This window comes from Agrilus planipennis, unplaced genomic scaffold (assembly GCF_000699045.2).
Source record: "Agrilus planipennis isolate EAB-ADULT unplaced genomic scaffold, Apla_2.0 scaffold72, whole genome shotgun sequence".
NCBI classification, from domain to species: domain Eukaryota; kingdom Metazoa; phylum Arthropoda; class Insecta; order Coleoptera; family Buprestidae; genus Agrilus; species Agrilus planipennis.
Window position 1 is genome coordinate 21930 of NW_020439081.1, and position 19086 is coordinate 41015.

At 33.4% G+C, this 19086-nt stretch overlaps 1 long non-coding RNA gene across 1 annotated transcript; it reads right to left on the minus strand.

Moving 5' to 3' along the window:
- Nucleotides 1-16726: 16726 nt before the first annotated feature.
- LOC108733169 lies at nucleotides 16727-18854 on the minus strand. The gene is made up of 2 exons (XR_001937197.2): nucleotides 17143-18854; nucleotides 16727-17081 (listed from the first exon to the last, which is right to left on the minus strand). It is a non-coding gene; the product is annotated as an uncharacterized LOC108733169 (long non-coding RNA).
- Between the last annotated feature and the right edge of the window lie 232 nt (nucleotides 18855-19086).

The window sequence follows — 19086 nt, forward strand, 5'->3', positions numbered from 1 at the left end:
TAGACTGTATGAAATAGCAGGTATACAATAGGTATACCGTGAGATAATTCCTCCCCGCGAAGTTTCAACTACGGAGTGCAACGAGGTAGTTGAACGTTTTTCAAGGTTATTGCTTCGTTACCCATTTTTGGCTTCTTTTTGGTGCATTTTTCTGTTACTTATTTGTATCCAAAATAGCAACCTGTTATAGCGAAAAAAGTATACAGACAACACTAGGGATGTGTTCCAGTTTGTTGAAGGAGATTTGTGGCTGATTTTCAATTATTGTCTCCTTTAGTTCAGATAGTCCGCCCAAATTAATTTGGTGTAGATCGAAGTTGGTGTTGACCGTGATTGGTGTGAAATCTTTATTTTCTTCTAATTCTGGGAAAAGCACAGGATGGTTCTTATTAATTACCTCTTCTTTGTTTATTATTCTTCTTTCACTGGTACTAATTTCACAATTAGTCGGAATATCAATGAGGTATGACCGTAGAGTTTAATTGTTTCTTCTTGTTGTTGACACACCAACTTGATAGTTTCTTCTTTGGGAAATATGCCAATCCACTGGGTCGATTCTTCCAAATGTTTAATAATTGATTTTGATATATTGATTACAGCTTGTCAACAGGAATTAGTGTTCTTCATACTCAACAATTCTATTTCACAAGGACCATTATCTTTATATTCTTGAATGTTAACTTGACTACATATGTATAATTGCGGAATAATTTTGGTGCAAATGTCGAATGCAAAGTACAATTCGTTTTGTAATAGAAAATTGTTATTTTAGCTAGTAACCTTAAATTGACCCAGTGTTAATACAGGAACGGAATATAGATGTTAATAGTCAAAACTGTAAGGATGCATAACAGGTAAATGCAAAAGAAAAGTTATTTTATTGTTATATATATAGCACTCGACCTTTATTAATTTTTCAATAGTTGGTATATTTTCAAGGGTAAGTGAAACGGGTAACTGATTTGGAGANGTTTTCAAAATATAGGTAATATTGAACTTTAGGTGTACCTTGTAATGAAACCTTTTATAAAGCTTATGATGTCATTTTTAAAATTATTTTCAGAAATTTGGACATGTATTCGTTGTTTATCTTCGAATAGCCTACTTACTGACGGATTTGCTGGACTATGCAGAAGTCGACCAATTATTATCTGATTTTGATCATGATTTACTGGCGTATCTGCAATTGGTATACTAACAATAGGGTCCTGTTCACTATTTGAATGCACGGTTTCATTTTCGTCTTGTAAATTTTGGTTGTCATTAATTTCCTGAACACTTTCATCTGGTTATCCTAATAAAGAGATATTATCATCTTCAGGAGGAGGGTCATTATTATTTTCTAGTTGTTTATTGAACCGTTTCATGTATTCAAATATATTACTTGCTCCTTTTGTATGAATTTCTATACGGGAAAGCGCATCGGCATTCGAATTTAATTTACCTTTTTTATATTTTATATCATAATCATACTCTTCTAATTTGATTCGCCATCTCGTTAATTTAGAATTTGGATCTTTAAGTGAAAACAACCATTGAAAAGGCTTATGGTCAGTAATAATATTAAACTTTTTGCCAAATAAGTATGGTCTGAAATATTTCGTAGCCCAAACTATAGCGAGAAGTTCTTTTTCGATTGTACTATATTTTTGTTCTGAATCGTTTAGGGTGCGCGATGCGTATGCAATGGGTTGATCACTAGCAATAGGTCCTTGTGATAGGACGGCACCTAAAGCAACATTGCTTGCATCTGTGGTCAAATTAAAAGGTTTAGAGAAGTCGGGATAGTGTAGAATTGGTTCATTGACTAACAGATTCTTACATGTTTCGAAACAGTTCCTAAATTCACTATCATGTACTATTTTGGCCCCTTTTTTTAAACATTTTGTCATTGGTTTGGTTAATTTAGCGAAGTTATTTATAAAACGCCGGTAATAGCCTAAAAGTCCGAGAAATGCTTTTATTTGTTTAGTGGTAGTAGGGATGGGATAATTTTTGAAAATCTGAATTTTGTCTGGATTAGGTTTAACTCCCTCAGGTGTCACAATATGACCAAGGTAAGCAACCTTCTTTTTTAAGAATTCCGACTTGTCTAACTGAATTTTAAAATTGGTTTTTCTTAATCTTTCAAATACCTCTCTCAATCGTTCTANAAATTTTGATTTTTCTGATGTAAAGGTATCCATGTTAATTATTTCAAATGGTTTCGCTGCTGTTGGAGTAACGTTCATTTGAATTTTAACAGGATTTCTTTCATATTTACTTTGTTGACAAATATCGCAATCATTTATATAGGTTTCCACTGATTTCTTCATATTCGGCCAATAGTATATAGTTTTGATTTTAAGCTCTGTTTCATCGATACCGCGATGGTTAGTTTTGCTTTCGTGATAATTTCGGATAATTTCTTGTACATCTTTTTTATCAATAACGTCAATCAATTTGTATTTACATTTTTTAAATTCTAAAGAGAGCCATTTAAAGTATTTCCTAACTGTTTCGCAGAATGGTTCGTAAATTTCAGGGTTTTCAAAATATAGGTGATATTGAACTTTAGGTGTACCTTGTAATGAAACCTTTTATAAAGCTTATGATGTCATTTTTAAAGTTATTTTCAGAAATTTGGACATGTATTCGTTGTTTATCTTCGAATAGCCTAGTTACTGACGGATTTGCGGGACTGTGCAGAACTCGACTAATTATTATCTGATTTTGACCATGATTTACTGGCGTATCTGCAATTGGTATACTAACAATAGGGTCCTGTTCACTATTTGAATGCACGGTTTCATTTTCGTCTTGTAAATTTTGGTTGTCATTAATTTCCTGAACACTTTCATCTGGTTGCACTAATAAAGAGATATTATCATCTTCAGGAGGAGGGTGATTATTATTTTCTAGTTGTTTATTGAACCGTTCCATGTATTCAAAAATGTTACTTGCTTCTTTTGTATGAATTTCTATGCGGGAAAGCGCATCAGCATTTGAATTTAATTTACCTTTTTTATATTTTATATCATAATCATACTCTTCTAATTTGATTCGCCATCTTGTTAATTTAGAATTTGGATCTTTAAGTGAAAACAACCATTGAAGAGGCTTATGGTCAGTAATAATATTAAACTTTTTGCCAAATAAGTATGGTCTGAAATATTTCGTAGCCCAAACTATAGCGAGAAGTTCTTTTTCGATTGTACTATACTTTTGTTCTGAATCGTTTAGGGTGCGCGATGCGTATGCAATGGGTCGATCACTACCAATAGGTCCTTGTGATAGGACGGCACCTAAAGCAACATTGCTTGCATCTGTGGTCAAATTAAAAGGTTTAGAGAAGTCGGGGTACTGTAGAATTGGTTCATTAACTAACAAATTTTTACATGTTTCGAAACAGTTCCTAAATTCACTATCATGTACTATTTTGGCTCCCTTTTTTAGACATTTTGTCATTGGTTTGGTTAATTTAGCAAAGTTATTTATAAAACGCCGGTAATAGCCTAAAAGTCCGAGAAATGCTTTTATTTGTTTAGTGGTAGTAGGGATGGGATAATTTTTGATAATTTGAATTTTGTCTGGATTAGGTTTAACTCCCTCAGGTGTCACAATATGACCAAGGTAAGCAACCTCCTTTTTTAAGAATTCCGACTTGTCTAACTGAATTTTAAAATTGGTTTTTCTTAATCTTTCAAATACCTCTCTTAATCGTTCTAGATGTTCCTGTAATGACGTTGAAAAGATAATAATGTCATCGAGATATACCAAACATTTTTCGTTTTGTATACCACGCAAAATATTATCCATTACACGCTGAAATGTTGCAGGGGCGTTCTTTAAACCGAAAGGCATGCGCAACATTTCCCAGTGACCGTTTTCAGTTGTAAACGCGGTTTTTGGTATATCGTCCTCGTGCATCTCAATTTGATGAAACCCGCTTGCCAAATCTAATGTTGAAAAGTATTGACATTTTCCTAATTTGTCCAAAAGGTCTGTAATATTAGGTAGCGGATATTTATCATCGATAGTCTTTTCATTGAGTCTACGATAGTCAATTACCACTCGCCATTTTTCTTTTCCCGACGCATCTATCTTTTTTGGAACTACCCAAATAGGAGATGACCAGGGCGAAGTACTAGGCCGAATAATATTTTGTTCTACCACGCTTTTAATTTGTCTTTCAACCTCACTTTTGTGTGTGAATGGGTACCTATATGATTTCGTGTAAATTGGTATTTCGTCTGTAGTTCTTATTCTATGTTTAACCTGATTGGTAAATGTTAAAAGCATGTTCTCTTGGTAAAATATATCTGCAATTTCCTTACATAAATTTTTTGTATGATACTCTTCTTCAGAATTTAAATGATCAGTACGAATTTTGGAAAGGTCTAAAATTGGTTTAGAGGTGTCGTCAAAATTATTAAAGTCAAACTCTTCTATTTGTTTCCGATTAAATCTTTCGGCAGTTATTGGTTCTGAAAAGTCTAAAGTTACTGGATTTAACGTGTTATTTAAAATGGTTGTCAGGGCTTCATTATTTTTTGCTATTGTCAAACATTCAGGTATTTCACAATTATGGATTTTTTGATGCGGTATTATAATTTCGCCGTTTGGTATATTAGTTTTTATTTTAAATACCTGTTCAGTGCGAGGTGCTATTGTAATTAAATTTAGATTGTTACTAGTATCATGATAGCGAAGTTTAATTTCTGAATAGGGAGTTAACAAAATTCCTTTGTTAAAATCTAAATTTGCCTGTAATAATTTTAGATTATCTAACCCTATTAGTCCATTAAAAATGTTATGAAATTTAAACAAATAAANTTAGAATCATTTGTTTGCTCATGTATGTCTACATATGAACATAACAAATTTAGTAAATGTAAGCATTTATCGTAAAATTGATGTGGTTTTTCATTAGGTAATTGCTTGAGTAAAATTAAATCTCTATTTAAACAAATTTCATCGTGTTGATTCGCAAAATGCCTACGCAAAGTTGCTTTTAGTTGGTCCCACGTATCAACACTTTGAATATTTACTACTACTTTAGCATTTCCTGTTAATTTGCCTATCAAAGAATGAATTAAAAATATATTTTGGAAATCATTAGGGTTTGTGGTATTATAAAACTGTTTAATAATACTTTCACAAGTTATTAAATATCTATTTAAATCATTTGGGTTACCATCGAATGTCGGAACACAACTTAAATATTCGGGTTTAAAAAGAGACATTTTGGTTTGTACAATAGAATTAATCTTCGAAATTATTTGATTTACGTTATCTTGGGAAGTTTCACTTAAATTAAGGGATTCGTTTGAGGAGTTAACGTCAGAGTCAACTGAAGGTTCTAAAGATAAATTTTCAAAAAGATTTTCCAATGACATCGAATTGTACTTACATTAGTAGTACGACTTTGTCCATTCCACTTATGTAACTATGAGGGCTCAGCAAATTGGTCTGGCTATGTGGTCCAAATATTTCCCAATTTTGGTCCTCGCAGAAAAAGACGATATTCTTCTCTTTCTCGTGTAGAAGGATTGTTTCAGGTCTGCAATTGACTGGGTTTCTTGATTTTTAAGTAACCACTCCGAAACCGATCTCCGACACTTGGATTACCGATGTTCCGTTGCCGATTAATCGTAAAAACGAAAATTGTTCTTGTATTTTTGACACAACACAATTTCGGCAATCCTACTGACTGCGCCAATTAACTTTTCGACGGACAAAATCGACTTTTTAAAAATTTATTAATATTAATTACAAGAAATAAAACTTATCTAGACTACAAGAAATTATAAACAAGATTGAACCTGGACTGTGTGAAAAAATGGTTTTTTATATCCTAGTTGCTTGCACAGCAAAATGAGCCACGGCGATGATTTTGATGATGCATGTAATACCTTTGTAATAGCAGGTGTGCAATAGGTATACCGTGAGATAATTCCTCCCCGCGAAGTTTCAACTACGGAGTGCAGCGAGGTAGTTGAACGTTTTCCAAGGTTAATGGTTCGTTACCCATTTTTGGTTCCTTTTTGGTGCATTTTTCTGTTACCCATTTGTATCCAAAATAACAACCTGTTATAGCGAGAAAAACATACAGGCTAATGGTCCAAACACTTGGGATGTGTTCCAGTTTGTTGAAGGATATTTGTGGCTGATTTTCAATTATTGTCTTCTTTAGTTCAGATAGTCCGCCCAAATTAATTTGGTGTAGGTCGAAGTCGGTGTTGACCGTGATTGGTGCGAAATGTTTATTTTCTTCTAATTCTGGGAAAAGTACGGGTTGGTTCTGATTGATTACCTCTTCTTTGTTTATTATTCTTCTTTCACTGGTACTAATTTCACAATTAGTCGGAATATCAATAAGGTATGAACCGTAGAGTTTAATTGTTTCTTCTTGTTGTTGACACACCAACTTGATGGTTTCTTCTTTGGGAAATATGGCAATCCATTGGGTCGATTCTTCCATTTGTTTAATAATTGATTTTGATATATTGATTACAGCTTGTCGACAGGAATTAGTATTCTTCATATCCAACAATTGTATTTCGCAAGGACCATTATCTTTATATTCTTGAATGTTAACTTGACTACATATGTATAGTTGCGGTACAATTTTGGTGCAAATGTCGTTTTGGAATGCAAAGTACAATTCGTTTTTTAATAGAAAATTATTATTTGAATTAGTAACCTTAAATTGACCCTGTGTTAATACAGGAACGGAATACAGATGGTAATAGTCAAATGTGTAAGGATGCATAACAGGTAAATGCAAAAGAAAAGTTATTTTATTGTTATATATATAGCACTCGACCTTTATTAATTTTTCAATAGTTGGTATATTTTCAAGGGTAAGTGAAACGGGTAACTGATTTGGAGAAAGTTGTAATTTAGTTAATTCGTTAAATAAGTCAATTGTTCCGACTATGCTAGGATGTAAAATACCCAATTTTGAGAATGTAATAGAATTTTCTATATCTTGGAGAATAGATATAATTATTTCGTACAAATTTATAATTTGGTTTAATGTATCTTCAACAATTAAAGAATTTTGAATTGAATTTTGTTGTAAATAGTTTGTTACCTTAATTAATTTCATTTTCAATAAGAATTCGTTGTGCTGAACTTGTGTTAAAGTATTGTTAAACTTGTTTATAAGATCAATAGATATTGAATTTTGCTTTTTAATGTTACTTGCTAATTTGTTTTGATTCTGTTGTAGTTCCCTTATTAAGTTTTCATATCTTTCTCCGTCGGAAGCATCTAAATTTCCTGTAATAGATTTAAATATGGTACCTAAGCCATTTATTATACCTCTTTTGGTTATTCTTTTAGCGTGAGGAATGATCTCGTTGAGTTTTACCTTAGCTTTTTCTTTTGTTATATTTAATATTTTCAAATAGTTTAATGCTTCAGACATAGAGTGTAAATAAATTTCTTTTGATAATTTTGTAGCCTGATAGTCAAGTTTATCAATTTCTACTAAAATAGGGTTTAGATCATAGTAGTGAATTAGTGTTTTCATGTAGTCTTGAGCTCTAGCTTTTCCTAATTTTAAAGGTATTAAGCCTGAATTATTTTCCGAATTTTTCACGATTATTTCATTCTGAAGTCGCAGAACAATGGAAATCCTAAAAATATAATTAACGAATAAAATCATATGTTTTACTAAGTGGGCGTTTTATATTGTCCATGTGTACTTTATTTTGCGTGGGTGTTTCTATTGTTTTGTGCTCCTCGTTAACTTTCGTTATAATTGTCGGTTTTTCAAACTTATTCGCGGTTTTCTGTCGCTTGTACTGCTTAACAAATGTTTTGACCTGTGGTTTGAATATTTTCGGGTCATCACGATTTTTCTTTAATTTGGCAATTAATTTTTCTTTATTTTGAGTCAAAGTTTCATTTAATTTAGAATATAACAGTTTTGTTGTCTTTCTATGATTTTGTACATAGTCGCTTACAAGCATTTCATTAATATCAATATTAAATTGATCGTTGTTATCAATATGACCACTAATTATATCGATTGGTTTCATTTTTATTGCCAAATCTATAGAATAATTGTAAGCTAGTGTTGCGTACATTAATTTCTTTTCAATCGGTGTTTCGTTAGGACCTTGTAAATTTAATAATCTTAAAGTTGAACGTAATCTTTCGACAGGACTGTTTGACTGCGGATGATTTGGAGAACAAAAATGAACTTTTATTTTATGTAATTTTAACAAATCTGAAATCACTGCGTTTTTGAATTCAGTACCATTATCAATAATGATCTGTTTAGGAACACCATGATGGGTGAAAAAGTTTATTAGACTATCAATAATTTGAATAGAAGCTAAACTTGTGAGTGGATATGCTTTTGCATATTTGGAGAAGGAATCAATTATAGTTAGAAATTTTGATTTTTCTAATGTAAAGGTGTCCATGTGAATTATTTCAAATGGTTTTGCTGCTGTTGGAGTAACGTTCATTTGGATTTTAACAGGATTTCTTTCATATTTACTTTGTTGACAAATATCGCAATCATTTATATAGGTTTGAATTGATTTCTTCATATTCGGCCAATAGTATATAGTTTTGATTTTAAGCTCTGTTTCATCGATACCGCGATGGTTAGTTTTGCTTTCGTGATAATTTCGGATAATTTCTTGGACATCTTTTTTATCAATAACGTCAATCAATTTGTATTTACATTTTTTAAATTTTAAGGAGGGCCATTTAAAGTATTTCCTAACTGTTTCGCAGAAAGGTTCGTAAATTTCAGGGTTTTCAAAATATAGGTGATATTGAACTTTAGGTACAATGAAACCTTTTATAAAGCTTATGATGTCATTTTCAAAGTTATTTTCAGAAATTTGGACATGTATTCGTTGTTTATCGTCGAATAGCCTAGTTACTGACGGATTCGCGGGACTGTGCAGAACTCGACTAATTATTATCTGATTTTGACCATGATTTACTGGCGTATCTGCAATTGGTATACTAACAATAGGGTCCTGTTCACTATTTGAATGCACGGTTTCATTTTCGTCTTGTAAATTTTGGTTGTCATTAATTTCCTGAACACTTTCATCTGGTTGCACTAATAAAGAGATATTATCATCTTCAGGAGGAGGGTGATTATTATTTTCTAGTTGTTTATTGAACCGTTCCATGTATTCAAAAATGTTACTTGCTTCTTTTGTATGAATTTCTATGCGGGAAAGCGCATCAGCATTTGAATTTAATTTACCTTTTTTATATTTTATATCATAATCATACTCTTCTAATTTGATTCGCCATCTTGTTAATTTAGAATTTGGATCTTTAAGTGAAAACAACCATTGAAGAGGCTTATGGTCAGTAATAATATTAAACTTTTTGCCAAATAAGTATGGTCTGAAATATTTCGTAGCCCAAACTATAGCGAGAAGTTCTTTTTCGATTGTACTATACTTTTGTTCTGAATCGTTTAGGGTGCGCGATGCGTATGCAATGGGTCGATCACTACCAATAGGTCCTTGTGATAGGACGGCACCTAAAGCAACATTGCTTGCATCTGTAGTCAAATTAAAAGGTTTAGAGAAGTCGGGGTACTGTAGAATTGGTTCATTAACTAACAAATTTTTACATGTTTCGAAACAGTTCCTAAATTCACTATCATGTACTATTTTGGCTCCCTTTTTTAGACATTTTGTCATTGGTTTGGTTAATTTAGCAAAGTTATTTATAAAACGCCGGTAATAGCCTAAAAGTCCGAGAAATGCTTTTATTTGTTTAGTGGTAGTAGGGATGGGATAATTTTTGATAATTTGAATTTTGTCTGGATTAGGTTTAACTCCCTCAGGTGTCACAATATGACCAAGGTAAGCAACCTCCTTTTTTAAGAATTCCGACTTGTCTAACTGAATTTTAAAATTGGTTTTCCTTAATCTTTCAAATACCTCTCTTAATCGTTCTAGATGTTCCTGTAATGACGTTGAAAAGATAATAATGTCATCGAGATATACCAAACATTTTTCGTTTTGTATACCACGCAAAATATTATCCATTACACGCTGAAATGTTGCAGGGGCGTTCTTTAAACCGAAAGGCATGCGCAACATTTCCCAGTGACCGTTTTCAGTTGTAAACGCGGTTTTTGGTATATCGTCCTCGTGCATCTCAATTTGATGAAACCCGCTTGCCAAATCTAATGTTGAAAAGTATTGACATTTTCCTAATTTGTCCAAAAGGTCTGTAATATTAGGTAGCGGATATTTATCATCGATAGTCTTTTCATTGAGTCTACGATAGTCAATTACCACTCGCCATTTTTCTTTTCCCGACGCATCTATCTTTTTTGGAACTACCCAAATAGGAGATGACCAGGGAGAAGTACTAGGCCGAATAATATTTTGTTCTAACATGCTTTTAATTTGTCTTTCAACCTCACTTTTGTGTATGAATGGGTACCTATATGATTTCGTGTAAATTGGTATTTCGTCTGTAGTTCTAATTCTATGTTTAACCTGATTGGTAAATGTTAAGGGCATGTTCTCTTGGTAAAATATATCCGAAAATTCCTTACATAAATTTTTTATATGATACTCTTCTTCAGAATTTAAATGATCTGTACGAATTTTGGAAAGATCTAAAATTGGTTTAGAGGTGTCGTCAAAATTATTAAAGTCAAACTCTTGTATTTGTTTCCGATTAAATTTTTCGGCAGTTATTGGTTCTGAAAAGTCTAAAGTTACTGGATTTAACGTGTTATTTAAAATGGTTGTCAGGGCTTCATTATTTTTTGCTATTGTCAAACATTCAGGTATTTCACAATTATGGATTTTTTGATGCGGTATTATAATTTCGCCGTTTGGTATATTAGTTTTTATTTTAATTACCTGTTCAGTGCGAGGTGCTATTGTAATTAAATTTAGATTGTTACTTGTATTATGATAGCGAAGTTTAATTTCTGAATAAGGAGTTAACAAAATTCCTTTGTTAAAATCTAAATTTGCCTGTAATAATTTTAGATTATCTAACCCTATTAGTCCATTAAAAATGTTATGAAATTTAAACAAATAAAATTTTAATTTAGCATTTCTAGGTAAATTGAAAATTTTCGAAACAGGTATCATTGCACTGTGTTTATGCGCTGATTTTTGAAAAACGGTGGAAACGATAAATGGGTCATTCTGTATACAATTAGAATATAATTTGTATGCTAGGTCTGGGTCTATGAACGATTTAGTGGATCCTGAATCAATTAGAAATTTGAGATTATTTTCTGGAAATATTATGTACGGTAGTTCGCTAGAATTAGTATTGTTGAAAGATATAATATGAGGTGTTACGTCTGTTCGTTGTACAGGGGATCCGTGTGAAAATTTGAGTCGTCTTCGTAATATTGTTCACTACTATCATATGAAAATTCTTGGCTGTTATCATTTTCTTGATTTTCCGATTCAATTTCTGCATCGTTATTCATACCACTATCTACTTCAGTATTAAAAAGCTCTTCAAAAACAAAATGCTTTTGTTGAGGGTTTTGTTGGAAAGTAGATGGCCTAAATTGATTCGTTTTGTTTACAGATATTCCGCTCATTGGAGTAGGCGCTGGTAGGGGTTTATTTTGGTTAGGTCGAAATACATTTTGGGATTGTTGGGTGTTAGCAGAGGGTTTAAAAATATTTGGATTGGAAAAATTTTGGTTTTGCCTAAATATATTGGAATTAGGAGAAGGCTGTCTAAATATTTGAGGATTTCTAAAATGATTTTGGAAGTTATTTGTATTAAATTGAAATGGTCTAAGCGGAGAATTACTTTGTGGTTGTATTGGGCGATTGAAGAAATTATTCTGAGGTTGCATAGGGCGATTTAGAAAATTATTTTGGGGTTGAATTGGACGATTCGGGAAAACAGAATTAGTCATAGGGAATTGATTAACATAATTTTGTGATTGGAAAAATGGTTTAGGAGGCGGAGTATTTTGTTTTACAAATGGTTTAGTCATCATATTTTGGAAATAACCTATATTTTCTTCCTCTGATATAAATTGAATCGCTTCGTTTAAATTACTAGGACGCATACTTCTTATAGTGGTTCCTAATGGTTCTCTTAAACCTGCTAAAAACGTTTTTAATGCTAACTTATTATATAAATCGCGTTTGAGGATTTTAGCCTCATTTGTTTGCTCATGTATGTCTACATATGAACATAACAAATTTAGTAAATGTAAGCATTTATCGTAAAATTGGTGTGGTTTTTCATTGGGTAATTGTTTGAGCAAAATTAAATCTCTATTTAAACAAATTTCATCGCGTTGATCTGCAAAATGCCTACGCAAAGTTGCTTTTAGTTGATCCCACGTATCAACACTTTGAATATTTACTACTACTTTAGCATTTCCTGTTAACTTACCTATCAAAGAATGAATTAAAAATATATTTTGGAAATCATTAGGGTTTGTGGTATTATAAAACTGTTTAATAATACTTTCACAAGTTATTAAATATCTATTTAAATCATTTGTGTTACCATCGAATGTTGGAACACAACTTAAATATTCGGGTTTAAAAAGATACATTTTGGTTTGTACAATAGAATTAATCTTCGAGATTATCTGATTTACGTTATCTTGTGAATTTTCACTTAAATTAAGGGATTCGGTTGAGGAGTTAACGTCAGAGTCAACTGAAGGTTCTAAAGATAAATTTTCATAAAGATTTTCCAATGACATCGAATTGTACTTACATTAGTAGTACGACTTTGTCCATTCCACTTATGTAACTATGAGGGCTCAGCAAATTGGTCTGGCTATGTGGTCCAAATATTTCCCAATTTTGGTCCTCACAGAAAAAGACGATATTCTTCTTTTTCTCGTGTAGAAGGATTGTTTCAGGTCTGCAATTGACTGGGTTTCTTGATTTTTAAGTAACCACTCCGAAACCGATCTCCGATACTTTGATTACCGCTTTTATGACTTAGATGCTATTTGGCTTCATTCAAACAGTAGAAATCGTAATTTCTTTCAAAGACTTGAAAATCTCAAAAGTACTAGAGATAGAAGCTGACTAGGATGTCAGAGTCTTTCAATCTCATGTTGTTCAGTTTGTCGATGAAATGTTTTGAATTTCTAATGTGATGTTCGGAGATTCCCACGTGCGGAGCCAATAAGGTGGTCAAATGTTTAGTCACATTATATGTTGGTGAACCAATGGTACTCACTATTGGACGTAGTGGGACTTCTGCTTTCTGAATTTTTGGCAATCCATAGTCTCGGCAGGCGACTGTCGTACATCACTGCTTCGCTGAGAGTTACTTTGCCGCAATTTATACCGATTTTTGCGACGTCCAAGCATTGGATTTTCCCCCGGAGTTTCTTTCCTTCTAAATTGTCGAATTTCTATATCTGGCGGTCCCTCGCGTTGTTGTATACAACTTGTTATCCAGAATGGATCCAAGGTACAGGTGTAGTTCGTATAGCTACTGTAACTTTAAATCCAATTCCTTCCGTGTGTTATGTACTTGTTCTCCTAATAGGCCCTCGCTGGTTCTAAGATAGATCCTCGTGGCGGCTACAGACTGAATGTTGCGTTTCAGCTGGAAGTACTTGGGTATCTTTCCTTGGTCGCGACATCTGCTCAAGAAGGCAAGACTAGTGAGTAGCTTGCTTTTCTTTTTCCGTAGATTTTCAAAACAGAAAGCTCTATAAGCAAACGGTTACAGTTACAGTGAAATCCAGAGAGTAATACATTCTAAAAGCACCAGAACGAGAATAACACAACGACTGATAAGGAAAAAATCGCAACTTGTCTTCCTTATATTCAGAACATCACAGACAGAATAGCTAAGATTTTTGGAAAAGAAGGGAATAAAAACAACATTTCTACCCATCCGCAAGATTCGAAATGAACTACGATCAACAAAGGACCCTCTAGATCCACTATTAACACCAGGAGTTCACCGTATACCTTATGAATGTGGTAAAGACTACATTGGGATAACGCAACGCAGCGTATTGACAAGGAGGAAAGAACACGAAAAAGTCATTAGATTACTTCAACCCTAGAAATCAGCTATAGTTCAACACGTGCTTGAGGAAGGCCACACCATACAGTTCAATGATACAACTATCCTGGTTAGAACGTCGGGATTCTACAATCTGACTAGAAGGGAAACTCTGGAAATTGAACAATATCCCCATAACATAAACAGAGATGATGGCTTACATATCAGCAAAGCTTTGAAACGGACACTGAAAAATAAACAATGTGCTTCCAAACGAAGAGGACTGGATCAACAGAAAACAACATGGACGCAGTGAACCATAAAACCACTTACCGTAACGACTCCAGTATAAGAAGGGTAACCCGTTCTCAAAATACCAGTTACCACTCATCATCTGCCCAGTCTCCATTGAAGGTGCCGTCAGCAAAGAACAGCGAAACGTTTGGAAAAGTAAAATTTCACGGAACACTGCCAAAAAGCCCGGAAGAAAACACCGTATCCAAGTTATGTAGCGTCCAGAAATATATGATTCAAAATATACCCCATATGATTCCAGACCACTTTATAAAAACATTTTCTTTATTAAAAGTATAGTAAAAGACTTGTGCATAATACTTTCTAAGGATCCATTGTTTCAAGCAGGGTCAAACATTTCTCATAATTTTCCAAAATATCCGGCTCAAAAGATTAACGTATGATTGGTTTACCTAGCGATATCTTTTTGTTACTTCTCAGATAAACTTATTTTTAACTTCTAGATTCAAATACCCTAGGCAGAATGAGTTACAAACCGATAATAATTAATGTAATAAACACCACAGACATTAGCAAATTAAAAATAATCAAAATATAAATTCCATGTTTCCTAAAATCAAAATAACTATGTTAACAACTAAACGCCTACACCGGAACCGGAACAAATTCCAATCGGTACGGGAAGCGACAAGAAAATAAAATCTGTTTTAAATAATAAAAGCAACCACTATATACTTATTCTAACCAATAAGAATAGAACACATTGTACATACCTTATACGTAAAGATTCTAAAGAGTCATTAAGGTAAAACAAGATACTCCATAGCCCAAATGACCGTAGAATCGTAAGAATATTCAGCCCTTCTTAGTTTAGATTATAAAATAGAAGTAAAGAAATAGCAGGGACACAAATTTTTCCGTGACTGGGCAATATATCCATAAATTCCTCTTCAGGATACTACTACAAAGTTACACAGTTGGTACATCCAAATTATTTATTTAAAATTATTAAGCTAAAGCCAACAACCTACTGCGATCGTTTTAATAAGTACCTGAATCAATAACCAGAAAACCGTCAGATCGAAGGATCAGGGAAAGTCGAATACAAAATCACGAGAAGCGAGTAAAGCAGGGTGATGGGACAATTTGCCGTCTTCAATCGCAGTTTTCCTGTCATTATTTACATTTCCCATGTATAGTAAAGGACGAAAATGTATTAGTTAACACTTAGTTAGCTGTCGTTAAAGTATTATTAAAGTAAAACTTCTTTATCGACGATAGAAAAGAAATTTACTAGGGTATAAAATCGTAAAGTGTAACGTCACGTGATCTCTGGTGGAAATGTTGAAAAGGAATCATTTTAGGAGGCTTCAAAAGCTAACCTACTAGTAGCAATCGATAATCCAAAAATTGCCATTTCAACAAATTGTTAGCAGATCGCGCCTACACATTATATACTGCATACGCGTCCTCTTTGCAGTTTTGTAAGTCTTTAACAAAACTAAACCACTATTCCGCATTCGTCCACAAAGTGGCATTTTTATGGTATTTATTAATCAGTTAATGCAATAGTTTAATCCATTTTTTTTAATTACTAATGTAATTTAAAGAAGTTTCACGTCTTATTCGTATACCCTAATACACGCTCGCCCCCGTTTCTTTATGTTCTAAATTAAATAGGTACGGTAACGATTTTTCCATCCGACGGGACCTGAACCTTGACGAATGTTTTAGAGTGAGTGGGTCGGCTTGCGTTAATTTAGGGCGCCGGACCATAGGTTTAACCATAATAGGGGGGGGGGGGGTTAAAGAGAAATCAAACTAACTCAAGTCCCTAAAAGAGGGCAGCATCTCTTTCAATACACAGGGTGACAGAAGTCACAAGGATCGGTATGACACTCTGATGCACAATACTGCGATGTGGAAGGCTACGAGAAACCACCACATTGTGATATCCCAAGTAAAATAAACCTAACTCAAATTATGGCGTCCTTTGGGGTAAAGCACTCCGGGCGTAAACTAGTTCCCCATTCAAATGTCCAGGTGGGGACTACCTCGGGGGATCATTATTCGCACTGTCATTCGCATTGTTTTTTTATATTACTGGTCCATTGTTCATATGTTAACTCCTATCATCCAGAGGTTAGGTTACATTGTTAAACTAAAACAATCGAATATACTTAAGGTATAAGCACTATCTATTTGTTTGTTTACAAAAACTTTTCGAAGCTGAAGCTGCCACACAACTGGTGATAGCTTACGTATATATACACATGATAGGCAAGTGACAATTAACAGTACTGTACGACATTGTTGAACGATGGTCAATAACGAAAATGCTTTATTGAATTTTTATTCACAACGATTTCACCAATAAAACCTCTGAACTTGTAACTTGTAAAAGGATGTAAGATAGTAAAGGAATTATTTTGAATAAAAGATACTTTAACATCTAAACTATATAGTTACCAAATTTTCTCCTTGGGTAAGAAGTAAAGGCAAAAGGTCAAACTAACTACATATACGTATATTTAGAAAAACTTTTTACATACAATGCGAATCTAAGATGTAATACATTGCTTGTGATACATAACTCTTATGCTAGTTTTGCTTTAAAGGTATCAAAAATACTGGAGTTAGTGTTTAATACACTTATTAATTCGAATAAAATTATTATACTACATATGAAGGGTTTCACCTATAAAACAGAGAAGTGCAGGAAGAAACACTAAACCATGGAGGGCTCCTGATATCACCATGATGAGGTACATTTTGAAATAGAAAATTTTAAATATTTGAGATTTTGCAAAACCCAGTACTATTATTCCAAAGAATTTGGTCAATGTTATACCGTTTAAAACCTAAAATCTCAAAAGAATTATCAACTAATTTAATCAATTAGAAAGACGGATGTTTACATACCCTTGAGCCAGTAGTTACTAATGCTTCAGTAACCTTATTCACTGGCTGCAGAGCGGTAGACCTCCTGTATGCAAAGGCTATGTGCCCACAAAACTCCACACTGATTCCAATGGTCTACGGTATATAAAATAATGAAGACTGTTTATTTAAAGATAGTTTTCAAAAATTGTTCTTCTATTTTTTAAGAAACTGTGCTAGACATTAAATTTAATTTTTATACCTACAAATACTCTTATTTAAGATACAATGAAACGCTGGTTAAAATATTTATTTTGTGAATTAAGAGCGATAAAACTATAAAAGGCTGTATCGTGTCGCGTGTCAATGAATGCATAATAAATACGAGGAAAATTTAAAATGGGCATTTTGCTCACGGTAATAAAAAACATTAGTAGTCGTCCGAAGTGGAGAAATAGTTTACCTAAATCAAAAATGCACTTCAAACAAACCCCACGATGCAGATCGACAGACGAAAAGCTAAACTTATCTAAATCTGTGAAGTGTAAATTAGCTCACTCACACCAAGCCCCCGAAGAAGTCATTATCTCAAGATTGGACAAAACTGATTCATTCTTCATATAAGGATCTATGAATCATTGCAAGGTCAGAAATTTATTACTGAGGGGTATACTATACTATCGATCTGATGTATCGGAATAGTGAATTCGTCCCTTGGAAAAGAGGTTGATCTTCACTACGACAAGCGGAGAGTTCACTGAATCTTGTAGAATGCAACATACATACTGGAATTGGAAATGTAGTCTCATACAGTTAGATATTGGTGGTCAAAGTTGATATCAGTCAATTGGACATTCTCCGAGAACATGGAATCGACTTATATCTTAGCACTTATACATTGCGTATGATGAAGCTTACTACTTTGAATGTGGTCACAGAGGACGATCTAGTAATACCAGAGCATTCTATATGAGAATGATGATCTGAACGGCGAAGATAGTATTTAAGCCGTGGCCTATCGTGGGTGAACTTAACCTTTAACTTATCGTACCGTTTTACTATCTCGAGCAATAAGCTATTCAGTATGAACAGTTAGCCCTATTTTATATTCATAGTAGGCAAACTTAAATAACTACTGTACCGTTCCGTTTCTCAATTTTGTGAATCGACCTGCAGTGCTCATCTAGCAATTGTCGTTTTTTTTATAATAAAGATCCCATACCGGTAGTAGGATAAAGAGCTTAGGACCACAGTAGGCAAGGGCATCCGAAAACAGATAAATTATCTTTTGTCTTGCCGAGGCATACAGAACCTTAGTACCGACATTTCAAACTTCTAGTCAAGTTAGAACTTTTGTAAAACTTTTAATGTGCAGTGTATTCTGTTTCTCGTTAAAGTCCAAACCTTCCAGTGTGTTGCACTAAAGATTTATTAGACTGAATTTTGTTTTGTGTGTGAGCCTTTGCGCCGAATGCGGGCACACTGAATCTCCGTATAACCCGCTATCGATCACCAGATAGGGTTACATTTTTATCTGGATTTATTTTGGATCTATACATCGTCTTTGATGCTGCGTTAATCATCGCTGGGTAGGAATACCGTTTGATACGTTTCCGGTCATTGCGTCCTTACGCATTATTAACGTTTCAATTTAACCAGACCAATACCGTTAATGGCTTTTTCATCCAGGTGGAGTGTTGCCTCTGGTACTTTATATACTTTGCTTTATTATCGTTGTTGTTTGTCTAAGTTGAGCTTCTNGAAAATCTAGTGTAATGTACTTATTTCCTATATTGCTGTATTATTGCATACAAAAATGAATTAGGCGAAAGTTACAAGGTCAAGCACTTGTATTTTTATATAAATTTTGCCTGGAGACAACAGTACATAGGTTTATCAATACAAAAACTAAAAAAAACGCTATAGATAGTTTGACACGTGTAGCTGGGAGAAAAAATAACAATCTATAACTCAAAAAGAAAAAAC